This window comes from Ambystoma mexicanum, chromosome 1p, assembly GCF_040938575.1.
Source record: "Ambystoma mexicanum isolate Mex_15411 chromosome 1p, UKY_AmexF1_1, whole genome shotgun sequence".
Classification (NCBI taxonomy): Eukaryota; Metazoa; Chordata; class Amphibia; order Caudata; family Ambystomatidae; genus Ambystoma; species Ambystoma mexicanum.
The window spans coordinates 1,279,131,166-1,279,154,178 of record NC_090921.1 but is presented as its reverse complement, the minus strand read 5'-3'; the positions used below and the strand labels follow the sequence as shown (position 1 = coordinate 1,279,154,178).

The 23,013-nt window shown below is 46.1% G+C and overlaps 1 protein-coding gene and 1 long non-coding RNA gene across 5 annotated transcripts in view; one reads left to right on the top strand and one right to left on the bottom strand.

Moving 5' to 3' along the window:
• The window catches only part of LOC138452892 (voltage-gated potassium channel KCNC1-like), a 1,227,882-nt gene that overhangs the window by 243,334 nt on the left and 961,535 nt on the right, over positions 1-23,013 (bottom strand). The gene's annotated exons all lie outside the window — the stretch shown is intronic.
• Positions 3,012-4,016, top strand: LOC138452890 (uncharacterized). The gene is made up of 3 exons (XR_011260323.1): positions 3,012-3,131; positions 3,225-3,335; positions 3,816-4,016. It is a non-coding gene; the product is annotated as an uncharacterized lncRNA (long non-coding RNA).

Here is a 23,013-nt window from a genome sequence, read left to right as displayed (position 1 = left end):
AACACCTGGGACCACAATTCCCCACCTTACACCATCTCAATCTGGGACAGTTGCTAGTACCACAGGTGTTTTTTTAGGCCTGAGAGACAGACAAAAAGAAAAAGAAAAACACGACGAGGCAAGAAAAACACAAAAAGGAAGATACAAATAAGTGAAAATCTAGTCATCAACCTATCAAGCAAAAACCTGACGAGTGGCCAACTTGATATCTTAAACCGTGGTCTTTCCTTTGTTCCTACTTGCAACACATCACTATTTGAAGAAAAAATCTGTCTTCACAGATTGTTGAGGAAATTAAGATTGAAGATGTTTTTCGAATCCGATTTGGATACAGAATCACAGGCCCTAGAGGATGACATCCTACAGATGCGCCCCAAGAGTACTTTCGACCCTCAGATTCAAAATTCGATCTTGGATCTCTTCGAGAAGAGTGTCATTAATGACCTCAAAAGAATTAATTACCATAGCACTAAACCAGTTAATATTAAGAATAGCCAACTTGAACATGTTGAACAGCTGGCTAAAGATGAAGATTTAACTATCAAACCTGCGGATAAGGGTGGGGCAATCGTGATCATGGATTCATCCTACTACACACGGAGATGTCTGGAACTACTTAACGACACCGTTACTTACACAAAACTTGATAATGATCCACTACTTAGAATCAAAGCCATCATCCAGAAAGCTATTGACAATGCTTTGGAAAACAACTGGATTGATTCAAAAACAAGTCAGTTCCTTATAAACAAATATCCAATCACGCCTGTGTTCTATGGCTTACCAAAGGTTCATAAAGACAACATTAATCCGCCACTCAGACCAATAGTTGCGGGAACTGATAGCATATTTGACCCATTGGCCATCTATGTGGATCGTTTACTTCAACCTCTAATCCAGGAAATACCAACCTACCTGAAGGACACTACAGACTTCCTCAACTGTCTACAAGAAATCATAGCCCTGGACACTAGCTGCATTCTCTTTAGTATGGATGTATGCAGCCTTTACACCTCTATTCCCCACATCGAAGGGGTTGATGCTGTACTCTGGCTCCTGTTGAATCATGAACATATAAGAGGGAACAAAGAATTTATTGTGGAATTACTGGAAATAATTCTTCACAACAGTTACTTTAGATTTCAGGGCCAATACTATGTACAATCATCAGGTACTTCAATGGGGTCGGCCAGGGCTCCGGTTTATGCTAACACCTACATGTATAAATTTGAAAAAGAAAACGTGTTGGATCACCCATTTTGGTCATTTAAAATCTTGACCTGGAAACGTTATATAGATGATATCTTCGGTATCTGGTGTGGTACACGAGATGAATTGGATCTTTTTTTGGAACATCTGAATTCAGTGAACAACACAATCAAATTCACAATGGAAGTAGGGGACCCTTCATTACATTTTTTGGATGTGAGCTTACAGATCAAAGAGGGTCACATCGACACCACGGTGTACCATAAACCAACAGACGTGAATAATCTTTTACATTTCAGCAGTTTCCATCCTAAACCCATGCTCAAAAGCCTACCATTCAGTCAAATGTTAAGATTGAAGAGAATTATCTCAGACCCAGCAGGCCTTGACTCAGAATGTTCATTTCTAGTTGAACGATTTGGATCTAGGGGGTATCCAGATACTATCACAGGAGAAGCCCGCAACAGATCAGAGACCTTCACGAAGGAACAACTACGCATCCCTAAAGTCAAGGATAAGTCCACACCGCTACTCTACATTTCAAAGTACTCACGACAGAGTTTCCAAATCAGCAAAACTCTGCGTAAAAATTGGACCATACTACACAATGATCCCTCTCTCCTGAAATTATTTCCCAAAGCACCAATGATGGCCTTTAAACGTGGACATAATCTCAAAGATAAACTAGTGAGAGCGGAAAGACCTCCTAAAGACAAACAACTTGTACTGAGTACCATAAAGAAGGGTACCTTTCCCTGCTTGAACTGTACGAACTGTAACAATGTTATAAAAGGTGAAACGATATCTCACCCACAAACTGGGAAGAAATTCAAAATCAGAGACTTTTCCACCTGCCTCTCCGCAGGTGTCATCTACTCATTGAAATGTCCCTGTGGTAAATTATACATAGGACAAACCACAAGACCCGTCAAAGAAAGATGGTCAGAACACAAATCCACCATCAGATGTAAGAATCTCAGATCCCCAGTGGCAAGGCACTTCATCGAATTCCAACATACGATTGCACAAATTAAATTTCAAGTCATAGAAATTGTCAAACGTCCACACAGAGGTGGCAATTACCAATCCCTGTTGTTACAGCGAGAGAAGTACTGGATCCACACACTTGACACTTTGCAACCTAAGGGTCTGAATGATGAATTCTCTTTGAGTTGCTTTCTATAGTGAATTGTGAAACTCACATGTTACATCGCCAACTACTATACACAAGTGTCAGTATCCCGGACCTTAAAAAAAATTTTTTTTCTTTGTCATTACAAGTGTTGTGACTTTGATGTTTTCTTCAAGGGAACTGTATTTTCCTATGTTTGACTTGCCTATATTCACTTAAATGTTTGCACCTGTTCACGAATGACCAATTGAACCATCTCTCCATTCGTTCGAACCTTGTATGAGTAATAGGCTACATCGCAATCTTTTATCCCCTTGCCATTGAATTATACTTGTCTCACTATATAATGAGTAGCCTCATGACTCTACATGATTTGTTTTGGACTATTAAGAGTAAACTGCATGTACCATTTGTGTTATCTATCATGACTGTAACGATTATTGTACTATTCACAAATTTCTGTTCCATTAGAACCAAAATTATAAAATGCGTTGCGATGGTGAACACCAGAATTCTTATGTTTCATTATGGAACATATTAACTCTACTTTTCTTATTTATCCTGATCTCTGGTCAGTCCCTATGAGTACGCTTGCACTATGCGCCATTGCATGATGGCCTCCATATTCCTCACTCACCGGCTTCTATGCCCTTTTCTATGTTTATTATTTAGTTTCCTTTCTACGTCTGACGGCGTGTCCCCAGCACAGCTCGTTACCTAGGTTACGACCGCGCGGAGCCACTGCCTGCCGGTTTCAGTTTCCACTAACAGTGTTCCCCGCACTGTACAGGTAAGCTACCGCTACTTGGGTCCCTTTGCCCGGTTGGGAGACCCCAGGTTTATTTTTCTCCAGTATAACAGAAATGTATATGTCCCCACTTAGGTGCCAGCAGTACGTGTCTCTTTGCAGATGCCCTGCATCGTATAATTGTTTCGAATACTTGTTGACCACACGGATGCCCCTGTTGCCTTGGCTACTCGTCCCGCAACTCGAGTGAGTGCATTCTTTAAAACCAATTCCGGTTTATTTTAAGTATTATTTATTTTATTCAGTAGCGCTCTTTTGGAGTTATTCTTTCTCCGTCCACAGGAGGGGTATGGTTTTTTCTTAAACACGCTCCCCATATTGACTCAGCTTTTTCACTATTCAAGGGTGGTCCTTGCTATTTAGAACCCACTACCGCTTTTGGCTTATCTCGATCTGTCTGACTCTTCATCACGCCATTTTCTAGATCCCACCATGTAGGTGGATCTCACACAATACATCTCCTTTGTTATGTGTTTAGCTATTAGTATAGAGTGTTTCTCTTTGATCTGTTAGTTCACTCTTTTCACCATACTAGATCTCCAGTATTCTGCTCTTCACCATCTCGCTAGCATCCCGAGTTATGTACAGCTTGTCAGTCAGTCCTTGACTGTTATGGAAATAAAATAAAAGATTTTACTTTTTGTCTCCTTGAAATGTTGTCAACAGTTCAATTGGGCCCTTATGAAGAAGAGGTTACCCTCGAAACGCGTCGGCCACTCCACAATTGGACAGCATCACCTCTCCATCATTTATTGCTTCTTCGCAATTTGTTTTAATATGTTAAACGTCACGAATTACTTTGTACAACAGAATGTGCCTTTTGGCAAATTTTGTTTTCCTCTTTGCCAAATAAATTGTTATATGCTCAACTAACAAACTGCTGTTATATATCTATATCCATATATTTGAAGGCCCTATGTGGCATCAGTAAACAGTGTGCAGGGGACGGGAGGGCCCCACTTTTTGGGTCCTCTTCTATTTTCTCTTCTCTGTTTCAGCCATGTCAGGAATAGATGCCGCCCTCCTTGTTGTTATTTGTCGGCCTTAGCCACCATTATGTTTACGCCTCAAAGGTTTTACCTTTTTTTGTGAGCTTGCTAAAGCTTCAGAGGTACTGCTCAGGGATCTTGTAGAGCTTCCTGAGGATGGCGACTTTAATTTTCTTTTAAATGGGCCTCTCCGCAGGAGTCAACTGAATAATCTCATCAGTGCCAGCCATCGGTAGATGGCTCATATGGGCTGCAACCCCCAACTCTTCTTCCACCTCCTGTAGGCCGAAGGTGAGTTCCAGACCCTCAAACAAATCAAAAATATATGTCTCCACCTCATGTGGAGGAACTAAGTCCTTGGGGATGTAGCGCCTACGATTCCATTGGATGCCACAATGAGAAGTATTTCCTCCCCCACTAGACCTACTCATAACTTCTCTTTGGTTCTCTATGTGCCCACACTGACCATAGATGAAGGGAGGCACAGGGACTCTGACACACAGCGCCAGACCCTTGAAGAGGAGGCCTAATTGGGCCCAAAAGCCAGTGCACAGTTCTCTTGTATACCTCAGAGTTGGCTCTCGGGGCCTTTACACCTTCAGGCCTGGCCCTGGTGGTCATCTCGTGTGCAGGTGCCCACTTGCGTCAAGACCCAGTAAGAGAGCCAAAGGCCCTTCGGATGAATGTCTGGTGGTAGAGCCACAAGGCCCCTTAGTGCCAAATCTGGTATTCAGCAGAGTCCTTAGAGCAAGTACCAGTAGCTCTAGAGGTCTTGGGATGGGCACCGGTACGAGAATTCAATGGACATTGCGTCTCCTTGGAAAAGAACCTCCATGCTGGGGTCGTCTGGAAAACAAATGACTTACTTTATCCAATTTGGCCATCTGGCAGATAAAAGCCTTCAATTGCTCCAGAGGGATCTGGAAAAAAAGTTGCTCCACCTGGAGAGCGTATTTTTCAGTTACCTTAATGCTGGGTCATCACACATAGCACTGAAGTCCCACCACTGGTCAGCCCCAAAACACTCCAAACAGAGCACATCAGGGATCTGACCAAGGGAAGGATCATTCACAGTAAATGCGCTGACTGAAACCACTTGCTACGTAGATACAATGGGGGATTGGGGCATTGAAGGCCAGATAAAGAGAAGTTTACAAAAGAAATGGGGAATACATGCTAAATTAAATGGTGCATTAGTGCAGTGCATGTCCGATCCCGTCCACGTGGAAAAGAGAGCTGAAGTTGAGTGCGAGAGAGACGGGTTAGCAGAGCATGGTCATGCCAGTGCCCTTTTGCGCTTGTAAATTAAAGTCTAAGCACATATTTATGAAAGGTTCTGGTCCTGCCCCCTTTTGGGGACACCCATAAAGAATGGAAGAGACTAGACATGACGTAGGAGTATAAAGATGTTTTTAAAATGGAGGGTGCTTGATATCAGGCAGTGCACTAAACATTGAGAAAATCAAAAAGTGATTGTTGTAAATGCCTAGGCCAATGCTTCGTCACCATTGGGAAATCCTATGACGAGCTTTGAATTACAAAGCTATTTTGCTAGAAGGTGACATTAAATAAGGCGATCAACTAAAATCAAATCATACATCTGCCAAACAGAAGCAGCCAACCGGAATTGCAAGGCCACACACCAGACAATCGAGCCCAAGGCACTCTATGGAGCCCATTATGGGTATAGCCCTGCCACCTAAGGATACTCTCTGTGTACCACAAATAAGTGATTTACTTGAGGCAGAGGCAGAATGTTTCAATCACTTGGAATTCCCCATGACAGAATTCTAGTCAACCATTTTATAACTTGCCTTTGTATTTACTGAAGGGGAACAATCATAGGGAAAAAGTCCCTGATCTAGCCAGTCTAGCCAGCCTCAGCTGATTAATAATGTCCACATTATACAAAAACAAGAATCTTTTGATTGAATATGGTTGCTCTCCTGATGTAATGGCACGGATGGGAAAAAAGCAATGAAAAGTAATGCTACACCAAGGTTGTTCAGAAGTGTTGGCTGATTATTTTCAATTGAACACTTTTTGGCATTCTCAGTCAGTCTCCCCAAATAAGAGGGATCGGCTGAAACATAGGCAACACGCTTGATGGGCCTAGGCACTCAGGTTGCACCTCACTGACTAGGTTCAACAAGGCCAAAACACCCATGGGTTTGGTTATGGTCTCATGCAAAAGGGTAGTAGCCTCGGAGATGTGGCAGGACTGATATGTTGGTGTCTGTGGTCTTGGGGTTAAGAGAACTATAAGCCCCTGCCCGTAGGGCCATGGAAAGACGGAAGTAGGGTTTATTTTCTGTACCGGACGTGTGTGGCTTCACCCCTGCACATGACCATGTTTACTTGAGTTACAATGAAGCTTAATTTTGTGAATGCTAATTTTAGTGGAGATGTCTGTAGACGGCACATACCAATTTTATAAACTGGTAGCACCTTCCTAGAAAATATTAACATTATGAAAAGAAGTTTTATTCAGGATTTGCTTTCTTAGAAGTTCACTGTACAAACTAAGGGAGGAGAACTGTTGACCACCAGGCAAAGAGAAAGATGTATGCAAGCCTACAAAGCCCAGTTTAAATGATTGATAGCTGAAGTATAATCGGAGGAGGAGGCTGAACATACAGGTTTCACTATATACTTAAAGCATTGTTACAAGACATTTAAAGCCATTAAAGTCGCTGCCTTTATATTTCCTGATCCAATGGATAAGGTGATTGAGCTAGCATTTCAAATAGATCAATGCCTATGAAACCGGTAGAATCTGCTTTTTGTGCTAAAGTAGGAAACACTGTGGGATTTATGTGTGAGGTATCAGATAAGCAGGCAGTATTAGAAGATCTTCAACTCATGCATGAAATTAAAATTGTGCCCTGATGAATTATGTCAATATACTACAGAGAAGTGCCTTTTTTTAAATAATTTCCCAAACGAACATTGGGAAATGACTATGCTAAGCAGCAAAGAAGGGCAATTGCTGAGCCAAGAAGTGACAACAGTTCCATCTTGTAAAACTGTAAATAATAGCGCTAATCATATTCTTATGTTTTTTGAAGTATAATTAAAATATGTAATGTTAAAGGAAGAATCTATCTCAGAATATTTAATGAGAGATTAGTGTTAGTGCTATCATGTGATGGGTCTCAGTAATCAATCCTATTAACGTTTGCAAGTTAATATGGAGGTCAACAGGAATACATTCAACTGGATGTAACTGAACACTGCCCATCTGATCTACTATTAGGGAAGCCATGAGACATAAGAGGTGGTGGAGAAGTACAATTTTATTCCAAAGAATGTATGGGTAACTGTCTTCAACATGGGAAACACCTGTGTGTCTTGAAATCTCAGATGGAGAAGATGAGAAACTGAAAGGCTCATTCAACAAGCCTATGCAGATTTAACAAATTAATTAAGTAATTAAGAAGCTGATAAGTTACAATCACATCCTCCATATGATTGTGTGATAGATGAGAAATACAGAGAAAGGTCAATGCACTCCCTGTGAATGATCAAGTATTTTAAAGTAGAATATTGATGAAAGTCGAAAGGGTCTATGAAACGTTTTATTTGCCTTCCATGGCCTCTCTATTTTCAATACAGAATCGTGGGGAAGACTTCTAGACAATAGGTGCATAATAATCATTACTATGAAATATTTATTTGAATTATTTACAGTTTTTGTCGCTTTACAGCCATTCAGAGTGCTTTTAGAAATTGAGATAGAATGAAGGATGAAAAGGCGTAGAAGAAGTCATACGTAGACTTTCATCTATAGAATCTGGTTTTGGAACAATGTTCCATATGATTCTTCAGAAAAAGATCACAGAGCAGCTGGAGTTTCATATCACATCTGTAGGGGGTACCTTACACTATATTGTGTGTGTGTGTGATAAAGCTTTGTTTGGAAGATGACTCAGGTAAAGTATGCCTCCCGACATAATAAACATAGGTGACAAAAAACGTGGGTGGAGGGCCAAGCCTAAAAGTTCGAAAGGTACACAAGGTAAGTGCCAAACGAAACAGGCTGCAGAACCCAGATGATGTTCAGGTGAGGCAAGCTCTGTAAACAGTTCACCATGCAGGGGCTTGTAAAGTATTTTAAATGAAGATGTTTCCTCATCAGTAACTAATGAAGGGCCTTCAGTGAAAGTGTGATGTGGTCAAATGCTCTTGGGTCGAGGATTAGAAGCCACGTGGATTTGTTCTCTTGGAGCATTCAGAGGATGTCTGTCAGCATCCTTGTATGCAGGGCTGCCAATAGCCAAGATATTATATAACTAATGCAAGGGTCACTCCTATTTTATAATTGACATGAAGTATATGATTACACAAAGATGACAGAGTAAATGTAATGGGATTTCAGCAACGGCATTAACTATATAATTCAGCTAAGTCGCTGTTGAATAATTCAACAAGACTGAGCACCTTGCAGACTTGGATTGGAGGCTTTTCCGTTAAGGCAGAGGCAATTGTGGCACATCCATTGCTGCACATTATATCAACAGTTGCTGGGATATCAAACACAGATCCTCTGAGGAGCAGTGAGGTTGTGGGCTGGGAGCACGAAAGCACAGATTCGGAGGAGGCAAGACAGCTAACCACACTCTGTACATGGAGCCAACTGAGCTCAGGCGGGAGGAAGGAGAATGGAAGAAACTAGAGGCACTTCACACACCTGGGGAGGAAAGATTCTGAGGATCATCTAACAAAAGAGGAGGAAAACGAGCACTTTTGAATGGCAACAGTGATAGAAATGTACCGAAAAAAGAAGTGTAACTGTGGTCTGGGCCGGGGGGATGATAGGTGGAAGCAGAGTGCAACATGTAACAAGGTGTTGCAGCTGGGGCATTGCAATAGTCTAAGTGACTGGTAACCAAGGTTCCTGTTAAAGCTATCTACACTTGCATAGGGAACATGAATGGGCAAATACTCTGTATAGAATGGTGGATATGGTCGTAAAAAGTAGAGGAATGGTAAACAGAACCAAATAAAAGTAGTGGAACACCGCTCCTGACTGTTCCCACTCACTTCAATCACTGAATGCAATTTTGTTTAATGCACGGTTGCGACACTTGAAGAAGATCTGGAGAAAAGCAGTACAAGGAAACCACTACAAGTTTGAAATGTAATGTTAATAACAATAACCCTTGTTGGAGAGCAGTAGTGTAGGCTACTTTTGGTGCCAGGTGGGTGGATAATAGGGCGTCAGTGAGAGGTTGAGGAGTGCCCCCCACCCCGCGCCCTGGCTCTGCACTATTGGAGAGGAGGACAACATGCGTTATGAAGGAAGGAGAACGTGTTGTAAAGCTGGATGACAGGTGAAACCCGCAATTGTTACACTGTTAGAGAAAGTTTTGAAACAAAAAAAACATCATGAGTACATTTTTGTAAGCTTGGATAGCACTTGATTTAATGCACAGTTGTGAAACTACTGAGAAACTCATTTAAGAAAAGAGCACAAAGATAAAAGGTGGCATTTTGGAATAGAACCTGCGAATGAGAAACAATGATAAGTGAGTCACAAAGACACTGAATATTGCAACCATATTGAGAAAACGAAATACTGCATACTGTAAACGATCGCGTGAACGAGCTACAAGCGCATTGATAATAAGTACTTTTCCATACTGGGAATTGTATTGCAGGTTAAGTACCAGGACGCTGAGAATAAAATCCTGCTGAAGGTTGCAGTATATGCAAAATACAGAGACATTTAAAGGCAAAGACCTTGCATGTAAGGAATGTGGAGGGGTAGAACAACCCATTAGGAAATGGGGAAAGAAAGAGCTACTAGCGCCTATTATCATCAAGAATTAACAATTCTCGTACAAAGACAATTTTAACCTAAAGCAAGCCGTGAAGGCATAGAGACCAGAGAGAACATAGAACCATAGGGATGTTCTTATTTTAGTAAAAACCTTGACAAATGTATATTTTCCATTGCGCAACAAAACGGAGTCAGATAAAATAGGCACAACAACAAGAAATAAATGTTGGTACCAAACTTCAATCTGAAGCGGGCAAAAGTATTGATTCACTGGAAGGCAGTTTGTGGTCTGGAAACCTACAAAATAAAATATGGCAGTTCTAGGATTAAAGTGGAGAGTCTACAGGAAGAATTTCCTAAAGAGAAGAAGAAGGTTGGAGACTGAACACATCTGCACCACCGAGTTTAAGCAGAGCTGAGCAAGCCAGGTGGGGTTCAGGCCAGTTAGCGCCATGTGACTGGCTCTCTCTCAATTCGAGTTTTGAGCCATTAGGAGGCCAAAACATGTGCTAATCCTGCTTTCTCGCTCAATTATCAAAATTTATAATAAAAAAACAGACCACTTTGCCTGACCGTGGGCGTTATCTGCCTGACTCCGTGAGTCACCCATCACAACTCAATTTTGTTTGGGGCCTGGGACAGTAAGTTGCAGGCAAGGCCAATGGCAGCACTTCTGCCATTCCTCCCTACTTCCCGCCCCACAACCCGCTTCCTTTAAATCCTGGGAGCAACAGCAGGGGTGTTGCTAGGTCTGGAAAAGACCCGGGGCTACGCTGATGTCGGAACGGTCAGGACTGGGGGCTAGCTAGCCTTTTGGTTGTAGCTCCTGAGATTCTATCCGGGGCTACAGCCAAAAGACCAGGGGCTATAGCCCCCTTAGCCCCCCCCTAGCAACGCCAGTGCGCAACAGGTTCCTCCATTGAAGTCAGTGCCTCCAAAACAAACTCTCCAATCTTCGTTGGTGCCACCATGGCAATGCCACAAGAATCCCATTTTTTTCCTAGCCTTCTCTCACTGATCCCATCCCCCAATCGAACGCTGAGACAGGCAGGCTAACCCATTATTGCTTGTCCCTAAAAATAAAATTCTACTTGTGATACTGATGCTTTTGCAGTGCTGCCGGGAAGCCAGAATCACTGCTGCTCTGGCTTAGTGGCGCACCCTGCAGCATGATTGTTCTTGTTGGTGTTGGCTACGAAAGACAAGAAGTCAGGCACATATTTTGTGCTGCGGTGTGTGGAGGCAGAATGCCAGGTAGGGGTCCTTTGTTGTAGTAGAGTGGGGAGGTAGAATGAAAGGCAGAGGACATATGTTGTGGGCAGATGGCGTGCTACGAAGCCAGCTATGGGTCTTTTAGTGTGGGGTGGGTGGAGAGGCAGGATGCCAGGTAAGGGTGCTGTGCTGCAGGGATGGCATTAGTGGTCGAACATCAGATAAGAGTTTTGCATTGTGGTGTGGTTTGGGAGACAGGACACCAGCTTTGTGTATTTTGTTGTGGGGGTTGAGTGGCAGGATGCCAGGTAGGATTATTTTGTTGTGAGGGGGTGGTGGGGCAAGATGCCAGATAGGGTTTTGTGTCAGAGAGGCAGGTCTCCAGGTATGGGTCTAGTAGGCAGTGCTGTACTAGGTATGCAGAGAAAGCTTGCCTTACCTACACACTTTTCCATTACATAATTAATGGCCTTTCCTTTACTGACTCAGACCCCCTGGTCCCCCTCTTGCTCGGATCTACAGTCGAGTTATCTGTTCTACCTCTAATGTTATAATCCGCTCAGCTCCCATGCCTTAGTTTACCATCAAGAATGTGTTCCAGTTTACAGTCCTGATGAGGTGTAATCACATCTTTCTTCATCAGCCTCAGATAAAACCCTGGTACAACCACCATGGAAGGAGGGGAAGAATTCCCTAGAATAATCTAGACTATTTTTCAACCCCTGGACCGCAGACATTGGCTATATGAATCAAAACACACAGAAGTGCTCATTTAGGCATTAACTGACAGTTATGGGCAACTGCAGAAGCCATTAAAGATCTGGGGAGAAAGACAGATAACCTACACTGGAAGGACACCAACGGACCATGGCGCAGTTATAAAAAGAAATGTTATCCTTGTGTGTGCATTTGAATGCATCAGCATCGGTCCTACACAAATATGTCCTTGGGCCATTCATTATTATTTTGAAAGGGTAGCCCAAAATGTGATCTGGAGAGCTACAGTTGGATAAGCAAGCAAATCCTATGGGTGACATAAGTTATTCTAACATCAAAACAGTGATTCTCAAAAGAGTCAACTTAGACAAACAGTTATCAAGAGATGTCCTAGAAACCTAGGTTACTGGTTAACAAGTCCCCCAGGAACTATAGTGCCATTTTGGAGATCTGGTGCTAAAAAGCTTACCAACGAGTGATGCTTTGAAGATGTTGGGAATGATAATTTTAGAACTATATACCCGACCAGTATCTACATCCTTGCAGAGGTGGATGAGATTTCATCCACATCCTAATCTCAAGCAAACCAAATTCAGTGCCTCAGCCAGTCAACAACTAGCAAGTGCCATTCAACGCTATTCTGTTTGACAACCCAAAAAAGTGTATTGATAAACCGAAACCAAGACCCGACATCCTTTGGTAAATCCCTCCACCTTGGCTTTTCTAAAAAAAAAAAACAACAACCAACTACAGCGTTATTGGCATCAAGGAGTAAGCAGACAGTAGTCATACCCAAATTAGTAAGAGAGTGCATGCCTGGATGCAAATTATGAATCGTTTGTGTCAATGGAAACAAAAACATACATTGGAGGGCTTGGATGAATTGAAAAGAAGAACAAGTTACTTCTTACCTTGTAACGTTCTTTCGACGGGATGTTCCTCCGACGTATTCCTCATCTTAGATATCTCCTTCCAGCTCTGCTGGCCTCGGAAATTTTTTTCTCTAGAGGGCGCTGCGCGTCGACGTCCTCCGAGTCGATGTCCCTCGACAGCCGCCGTATCGACGTCGACGTCATCCTGCCTATAAAGGCCGCGCGCAGCGTCCGTTGCTCAGTTCCGTTTTGTAGCCCACAATAATACTTTCTGGACTAACTAATCACCCTGAAGGAGCGTAAGCTGCAACAACAAGGGAAGTAGAACTGCGGGGATGGATGGGAGGGTCGATGAGGAATACGTCGGAGGAACATCCCATCGAAAGAACGTTACAAGGTAAGAAGTAACTTGTTCTTCGAAGGGATTGTGTCCTCCGACGTATTCCTCATCTTAGATAGGCTCCCATAGCAGTATTCTATTATCGGAGGAGGGAGTACTGGCTTCACGCTGTCTTCTATTGATGAATAGAATGCAGTAAAGCCCTTCCAAACCTAGTCTCTTGACTGGAGGAGGAATCCAAATTGTAAAAACGTGTAAAGGTATGGACAGACGACCATGTAGCGGCTGCACATATGTCTTTAACCGGCACGCCTCTTTTGAGGGCCGATGAAGCTGCAATACCTCTGGTCGAATGAGCCCTAAGGTTTTGAGGGGGCTCTTTCCCTGCCAGTTTATAACATTCCAGAATGGCTAGAATGATCCATCTGGAAATGGTCTGCTTAGTTATTGGTAACCCCAGCTTGTGACTTGCGTAATCTACAAACAGCTGGTCTGCCTGTCTTATCCTGGCTAGTCTACTGATGTAAAAACTTAAAGCCCTCCTAGGGTCTAGCCTGTGTAACCTCTCTTCCTCTTTCCCCGGGTGAGGAGGAGGATAGAAAGATGGTAGGGTAATCTTCTGAGTGATATGGAATTCAGAAACCACCTTTGGGAGGAAATTAGGCTTCACTTGCAGGACAACTTTGTCTTTGTGAAATATTGTGTGAGGGGGTTTACAAGAAAGAGCTTGTAATTCGCTCACCCTTCTAGCAGATGTAAGTGCTATTAATAAAACAGTTTTAAGGGTAAGGAATCTTAACTAACAAGAATGGAGAGGTTCGAAAGGTGTACCCATCAGGAAAGTTAGTACTAAGTTTAAATCCCATAGGGGAATTTGGAATGGTCTTGGGGGATAAACATTGGTTAACCCCTTTAGAAACTGTATTACCAAGGGTAATTTGAAATAGGATGGTTCTTCCGCAGTACGCTTAAAGATGGATAGCGCTGCGAGATAGCCCTTAATGGTGCCAACTTGAAGGCCTGAATTTGCCAAATGTAGTAGGAAGGACAAAACCATTGGTGTACCACATGAAAAAGGGTTGATATTCTGTTCTCTACACCAGCTGCAAAATCTGTTCCAACGGCAGCGGTATAAAGACTTTGTTGCTGGCCTCCTTGCCGAAAGCAACACCTCCATAACATCATCAGGGAGGTCCCAATCCTTGTACCTCAGCCTTTCAAAAGCCAAGCGTGAAGGTTGAGGGTTTTGATGTCTGGATGGAGAACCTGACCTCCCTTCTGTGAGAGTAGGTTCTCTCTGAGTGGAAGTCGAATTGGAGGGCAGATGGACAAGTCTAGAAGGTCCGGGTACCACGTTCTCCTGGCTCAATCCGGGGCAATTAGGATCATGGTTCTCCGGAATCTTCTCAACCTCCTGATCATTTGAGGAATGACAGGGACCGGTGGGAACGCGTACAGAAGGGGAAACTCCCAGTCCACTATGAACGTGTCTCCCAGAGCTCCTCTCGGGGGAAATTCCCTTGAGCAGAACAGGTCGCATTTCCTGTTTAGGCTGGTGGCGAACAGATCTACCTGAGGGGTTCCCCAAAGGGCGAAGATCTCTTGAAGGACTTCCTGAGCTAGCTCCCACTCGTGGGAGACTGTGTTCTGCCTGCTCAGAGCGTCCGCTGTCAAGTTCTTCTCTCCGGCTAGGCGAACTGCCGATAGAGAGATTCCTTCTTGGATTGCCCAAAACCAGAGCTGCATCGCCTCTCTGCACAGGGGTAGTGATCCTACGCCTCCTCTTTTGTTTAGGTAATGCATGGCCACCGTGTTGTCTGTCATTATCAGGACGTTCTTCCCTTGTACAGCTGGCAGGAACGCCTTCAGCGCAAGTCTGATGGCTCTCAGCTCTAACAGGTTGATATGTAGTCTGGACTCCGATGGAGACCAACGACCGCTGATGGTCAAGTCGTTGGCGTGGGCTCCCCACCCAGTGAGTGAGGCATCCGTGACTACTGTTATCTCCGGCCAGGGTTGCCAAAACTGTTCTCCTTTCAGAATGTTCTCCTGACAGGCCCACCACTGAAGGTCTCGAGCCACCCTGCCGGGAACCTGAAGAAGATCTATCATTCTCCCTGAGAATTGTGACCACTGAGTCCTCAGTGCCCACTGGAGGGATCTCATTCTCAGGCGAGCCTCTGGCACTAGGAAAATGCAGGATGCCATGAGGCCTAGCAACCTCAAAAAGTCGAAGGCTGGGAGACGTTGGGCATGTTGGAACTTGGTAACCATCTGTAGAATATCTTGAGCCCTCACCTCTGGTGGCGAGGCTTTTCCCAGGGAAGTGTCCAGGATCGCTCCTATGAACTGGAGTCTCTGCGATGGTACCATTTGTGACTTCTTTAAATTGAGGGAGAAGCCCAGTCTGTGAAGGAAGTGGCACATGTGATTTAGCTGGATCTGAGCTTGTTCCGGAGAAACAGTCCTGATCAACCAATCGTCCAGGTAGGGGTAGACGTGAATCCCTTCCCTCCTTAGACTTGCAGCCACTAACGACATTAACTTGGTGAAGACCCTCGGGACGGAGGTCAGCCCAAATGGCAGCACTCGAAATTGATAGTGAGAGTTGCCAATTGCGAACCTCAGGTATTTCCTGTGTTTGAGATGGATAGGCACATGGAAATAAGCGTCCTGAAGGTCCAGAGATACCAACCAGTCCTGGAACTGAAGGGCCTGGAGGATCTGAGAATGAGTGACCATCTTGAATTTGTCTTTTCTGAGGAATTTGTTCAATTCTCGCAAGTCCAAGATGGGTCTCAGTCCTCCGTCTTTATTTGGAATGAGAAAGTAAGGGGAGTACCAGCCCTTGTTCCTCTCCACTACAGGTACCGGTTCTATGGCACCTTTCTCTAGCAGGTCCCAAATTTCCTGCAAGAGGAGCGGATCTGGAGCTTTCTGTGAGATGATCCCCGGTGGATGACTCTGAGGTATACGTAGGAAAGGCAGGCAGTAACCTTGGGCAACTGTTTCCAATGCCCAAGCATCTGACGTGATAGCCTGCCATACCGCCAGATGTTGAGTCAACCTGCCTCCTACAGGTGTCCTGTGAGGGAAGTCCTCAGAGTGGTTTTGGGGTGGCTGATGCAGATGCCGATGGTAAAGAGGTACCTGCTGTTGCTGCGGCTTTTGAATATCTACCCCGTCCACCTCGGGTAGTTCTTCTTTGTCCCCTTTGAGCCGGTCGTCCTCTACCTCTTCCGAATGCGGAGTAGAAGCGAAAGGACTTGCCCCTCGCAGAGGTTGCTGTGGGACGAAAAGGAGTCTGACGGATTGCAGCTCCTAGGGATTTTGCTGCTGCTTTTGAAGTTTGCAGTTTCTCTAAACTGTCATCCGCCTTTTTCCCGAACAAAGAAGAGCCATCGAATGGCATGTTCAAGAGCCTGGCTTGCACATCTGGGGCAAAACCAGACTTTCTCAACCAAGCGAATCTCCTGGTTGATGTACTTGCCGCCATTGCTCTGCTGATACTGTCAGCCGAATCAATGCCCGTCTGGAGGGATTCACACATAGCGTCTTTACCGTCCTGTATAATATTCAGGAACGCATCCCTTTCTTCTCCCTCCGGGATGCAGTCAGCCACTGTAGAAGCACACTCCCAAAGTGTATGGCTGAACCTAGCAAGGGTGCAAGTAGCATTAACAGATTTTAACGCCATGCTACATGCTGAAAAGACTTCTTTGCCATAGCATCATATTTTTTATCGTCCCTGTCCCGTGGGACGGTAGGATAAGCCGTCTTGACATCTTGACATCGGTAGAGGATGCTGCCTGTACCATCAGACTTTCTGGGGATGGGTGTTTAGACAAAAACTCTGGGTCTGTAGAAGATACCCTGTACTTTGTAGACAGTTTTCTATTTACTGCTGGTACTACATCTGGGGTTTCCCAGTTTGTCATGATCTTTCTCTGAAGAGCTTTATGAAAGGGCACCACAGGATCCTCCTGTGGGCCTTTGTCAAGAATATCCGTGAGGTCATCTTGTTGGAAAGATTGTGAAGGTGCAGACCACCCCATGAACTCTGTGATCCTGGCCATTAAGGCTCTATAGGGGGTTTCAGCATGCTCCCCCGGGTCTGGTTTAGCAAACTCTACCTCAGGGGAAGTGTCTAACCCACTTGCCTCATGTAAGGAATAATGAAGATCCTTTAACCTGCGCTCTTCAGGGGAAAATTCCTCTCTAATTGGGGTTACAGGTCCCTGCAACACAAATGTGTCTTCCTGTTCAGACAATTCACCCTCTTCCAAAATTGAGGACATAGTTCTCAATTGTTCTGAACTCATAAAGGGAGTAAATCCCATTTCCAAGGCAGAGGGTGGCGAACTTGTCATTATCGGCTCGAAAACGTCGATGTCGTCGACGCCGACGTCGAAGGCTTCGAGCGTGGCGTCGAAAACAAAGGCGGAGGCCTCGAAGACCTCGACAGAATTGGAATTCTACTCGACAATCTCGAAGCCATCGATGTCGAGGACCTGGGGATAGTCACTGGGTGTGTCGTAACCGTGACTTTTCTTGGCGTCGACGCCGGTGTCGAAGCTGGCGTCGAGTCGACAGACCCGTGTGTCGGAGGTCCCTTCGACAACGGCGTCGAAGACATCGACCTCGACGTCAACGGAACCCTCGTCAACGGCGTCGAAGGAACCTTCCAGGAAGGTTTGGAGGTCATAGTCCTACTCGAGGGTTCGAGACGCGCTCGAGAGGTTTTCTTCGCCGGGTACTGCGACTCGCGCCGTTTTTGACCTTCGGTTCTTTCGACCAGAGCATCGCTCTCGGCAGTCTTCAAGGGGGTCGAGGCCGCTTTCTCGAAGACGCTCATCATATTTTTGCGGAATTCCTCCCATTCAGCCCGGGAACTATGATTGTGGGGCAAGGGATTCTTTTTGGCGAAACAGAGGAAGAGGAAGACGGAGAAGGGGATCTTCGACGTCTCCTCTTCGAGTGCTTCGATCTCGAGGAGTGATGAGACCCACTCCGAGACCTGGAGCGTGAATGGTGACGAGGAGACGAATGTCTCGACTTCGTCGACGAAGAAGAAGCTTTAAAAGTCTTACCTTTCTCCAGCTTCCCCCTACGCTCCTTCAGGGCCTTAGCTGTCATGGACATACAGTCCTCATTCCGAACAATGGTGTTCAGCTCCCAAACACCACAGACAAACTCTGTGAGAGTCAGTCAACGACATCTTTTTCCCACAATCTCGACATTTCTTGAAGCCGGATCGAGGAGTTGTCGGTTCCGACGAGGAAGCCATCGAGTACGGATCGAATGACTCGAGGTAAATAGGATTAATCTGACTAAGAACTGAGCAACGGTATTCCGAGGCACTGAGTAAGCGCGAAAAAACGGAACTGAGCAACGGACGCTGCGCGTGGCCTGTATAGGCAGGATGACGTCGACGTCGATACGGCGGCTGTCGAGGGACATCGACTCGGAGGACGTCGACGCGCAGCGCCCTCTAGAGAAAACATTTTCCGAGGACAGCAGAGCTGGAAGGAGATATCTAAGATGAGGAATACGTCAGAGGACACAATCCCTTCGAAGAACAAGTTACTTACCAACTGGTAACGTTCTTTCGACTGGATGTTCCTCCAACGTATTCCACATCTTTTAAATGTAATGTCCACAGCTGTGCACTTTGGAAACTTTTTCAGCAGAGGGCGTCCTGCGTCGATGATGTGGGGTCGATGTCCCTCGAAGGCATCCGTCGAGGGCGACGTCACCGGATGTTATAAATAGGACACACGGCTCCCGTAGCCTCAGTTTAAGTTTTTTCCCAAAGGACGCGTGGCACCAGTCTCATGGCTGCTTGACTGCACATAGCCTTGCGGAAACGTAAGCTGCAATCGCATAGGAAATTCTCCAGAGGGGCAGGTTGGGAGGGCGATTTGGAATACGTTGGAGGAACATCCAGTCGAAAGAACGTTACCAGTTGGTAAGTAACTTGTTCTTCGAATGGATTGTGTCCTCCAATGTATTCCACATCGCCCTCCCATCTTTGACAGACTCCCAAAGGAGTACCAATAAATGGAGGAGGGAAAAGTATTTAGAGTACCCAATCAGATTGCGGAATAAAGATCCACCTTACCAAAGGCCATATCCAGACCATGGATTGTATACAGTGAATAATGCTTAACAAAGGTGTGAAGCGAAGCCCATGTAGCGGCATCACAAATATTCCTAATAAGAACACCCCACTGGAGGGCGGTGGAAGCAGCCACGCCCCTAGTGGAATGAGCTCGCAACCCTTCAGGAGGGTCCTTACCCGCCAATCGGTAACACTCCGTAATAGTGAGGATAATCTACCTGGACAAGGTCTGTTTGGTAACAGCCTGGCCCAAACGGTGTCCAGCATATCCTACAAAGAGTTGATCGTCCACTCTGACCCTGCACATTCTAGAAATGTAAAAGCTCAGAGCCCTCCTAGGATCCAACCAATGGAGTCGCTCCTCTTCCTTTCCAGGATGAGGAGGGTAGAAAGATGGAAGAACCACCTTCTGACTCAAATGAAATTCAGATACTGCCTTAGGTAGAAAGGAAGGAGGTACCCGCAGTACAACCCTGTCCTTATGGAACACAGTAAAGGGTGGCTTAGAGGATAGTGCCTGCAATTCACTCACTCTGCGAGAGGAAGTAACCGCAACCAAGAACACAGTCTTGAAGGACAATAATCTCAAAGGACAAGGGTGCAAAGGTTCAAACGGAGCACCCATGAGAAATTTCAAACCAAATTTAAATCCCAAACCGGCACCTGGAAAGGGGACGGCGGGAACACATTAGTCAGTCGTTTAAGAAATTGAGAAATCAAAGGAATCTTAAAGTAAGAACAATCTTCAGACGCGCGCTTAAAGATAGACAGCACCGGCAGGTAAGCCTTAATGGTACCAACTTGAAGGCCCCTGTGGGCCAAAGAAAGCAAAAAAGACAAAACCATAGGAATGGAGCACTGAAATGGATCCACATTGTGACCTCTGCACATTCGCAGAATTTTCGCCAACGGCAACGGTACAGGGATTTTGTTGCAGGCCGCCTGGCCGAAAGCAACACCTCCATCACGTCATTCAGGAGGTCCCAATCCTTGTACCTCAACCTTTCAGATACCAAGCGTGAAGGTTGAGAGTCTTGGCCTCTGGATGGAGAACCTGACCCCCCTCGCGCAAGAGCAGATCCTCTCGGTAGGGAAGACGGTGTGGAGGGCAGATGGATATTTCTAGAAGGTCCGGGTACCACGCTCTCCTGGCCCAATCCAGAGCAATGAGGATCATGTGGGAACTGAACCTCTGCAACACTTGAGGAATGACGGGGACTGGAGGAAATGCGTACAGCAGTGGGAATGACCAATCCACTACGAACGCGTCTCCTAAGGCTCCTCGTGGAGGAAATTCCCTTGAACAGAACCTCTCGCACTAGCGGTTGACACTGGTGGCGAAGAGATCCACTTGCGGGGTTCCCCAAAGGGCGAATATCTCCTCAAGGACTTCCTGAGCCAACTCCCACTCGTGAGAGACAATGCTCTGCCTGCTCAGAGCGTCCACCGCCGCATTTTCGTCTCCGGACAGATGAACTGCCGCAATCAAAATTTCCTGCTGGATGGCCCAGAACCAGAGCTGCATTGCCTCTATGCACAACGGGAGTGACCCTACCCACCTTTTTTTGTTGCAGTAATGCATGGCCACTTTGTTGTCCGTCATGATCAGGATACTCTTCCCCCATACAGAGGGCAGAAAAGCCTTCAGGGCTAGCCTGATGGCCCTCAGCTCTAAAAGATTGATGTGGAGTTTGGACTCCCTTGGTGTCCAATGACCGCTGGCTGTCAAGTCGTTGGCATGAGCGCCCCATCCTGTGAGGGAAGCATCCGTCACTACAGTCACCTCCGGCCATGGGTTGCCAAAACGGTTCCCCCCTCATCAGGTTCCCTTCATTGGCCCACCACAGAAGATCCTGGGAGACCGAGAGTGGAATCTGAGCAGGATCCAACATCTTGCCGGAGAACTGCGACCACTGCATCTTGAGGACCCATTGCAGGGATCTCATCCGCAGCCTGGCCTCTAGCACCAGAAAAATGCAGGATGCCATGATGCCGAGCAACCTTAAGAATTCGAAAGCCGGGAGACTCTGGGCATGTTGAAACTTGTCCACCATCTGCACAATGTGATGAACCCTCACCGTGGGAGGCGAGCACTTCCCCGAGGACGTGTCTAACTCAGCCCCAATGTACTGGAGCTGTTGGGAAGGTGTCAGATGCAACTTCTTGAAATTCAGGGAGAAGCCCAGTCTGTGGAGGGTGCGGCAGGTGAGACCGAGATGATCCAACGCTTGCTCGGGAGAGCGCGCCCGGATCAGCCAGTCGTCCAGGTAGGGGTAGAAGTGAATCCCCTCTCGCCTGAGGTACGCTGCCACCACCACCATTAGCTTGGTGAAGACCCTCGGGCGGAGGTCAATCCGAACAGCAGGACCCGAAACTGAAATTGCGATTCGCCAGCCGCAAACCTCCGGTACTTTCTGTGCTTGGGAGGAATGGGCATATGAAAGTAAGCATCCTGTAGGTCCAGAGACACCAACCAATCCTGAAGTTGAAGGACCTGAAGGACTTCAGAAAGAGTAACCATCTTGAACTTGTCCTTCCTCAGAAGTGTGTTCAACCAACGCAAGGCCATGATGGGTCTCAATCCCCCGTCTTTCTTCGGGATCAAAAAATAAGGGGAATACCATCCTTTGTTCCTCTCCACGACAGGCACCAGTTCTATAGCGCCTTTCTCCAGCAGGGGTAGGATTTCCTACGCAAGGAGCGGATCCGGAAGCTTCAAAGAGAGTTTCCCTGGTGGATTGTCGTGAGGCCGCTGAAGGAAGGGAAGGCAGTAGCCATGGACTATGGTATCCAGAACCCACGCATCTGAGGTAATGGCTTGCCATTCTTCGAGATGCTGAGACAGTCTGCCCCCAACCGGCGAGCCAGGGGACATGGCCTCCTGACTGTTTGGAAGCGGCTGCGGCATTGCCTTAAGGCAAAGAGGCAGTTGCCTGAGCGGCTTTGGCACCACAATTTCCCCCGACCACCACAGGTACTTTTTCGATGTCCCTTTTGACTGGCGGCCCCTCTCGTTCTACCAAAGGAGGAGTAGTAACAAAAATAACCTCCCCTCCATTGCTGTCCCCTATGACGAAAAGGCGAAGGTTGACGCACAGCTGCGCTTAAAATTGTAGCCGCAGGTTTCCAGGTCTGCAACCTCTCAAGGCTCTCGTCAGCCTTGCTGCCAAACAAATGTGCACCATCAAAGGGCATGTTCAGAAGGCGGGCCTGCACATCCGGAGCAAAACCCGACTTCCGCAACCACGCAAATCTGCGTATAACGGTGCTCGCAGCCATGGATCGGCTAACACTGTCTGCCGTATCCAAACCCGACTGAAGGGATTTGCACATGGCATCCTTGCCATCTTGCATGAGAGCAAGGAACCCATCCCTTTCTTCCCCCTCGGGAATATGCTCAGTCGCTAAAGAAACACAGTTCCACAGAGTGTGTGAGAACCTTGCCAAGGCACAAGTGGAGTTGGCCGATCTCAAGGCCATGCTCCCAGCAGAAAATACCTTCCGAGCCCAACCATCGAAGCGCTTGCCTACCCTATCTGTAGTGATGGTAGGGCATGCCGCCTGCCACGAGGTGGCCGAAGCCGCCTGAACCACCAAACTCTCGAGAGTGGGGTGAGTAGATAAAAAGCTGGGGTCGCTAACGGAAGGGCGGTACTTTTTTGTCAAAGATTTATTAACGGCCGGAAAAGATTCCGGGGACTGCCAAGCAGCTGCCACCCTTTTCTGTAAGGTGCGATTAAATGGTAATACCTAGTCAAAGGACAGACCTTGATCTAAGATGTCCATTAGATCATCCTGCACAAAGTCTTCAGGAGGACTGGACCAGCCCAG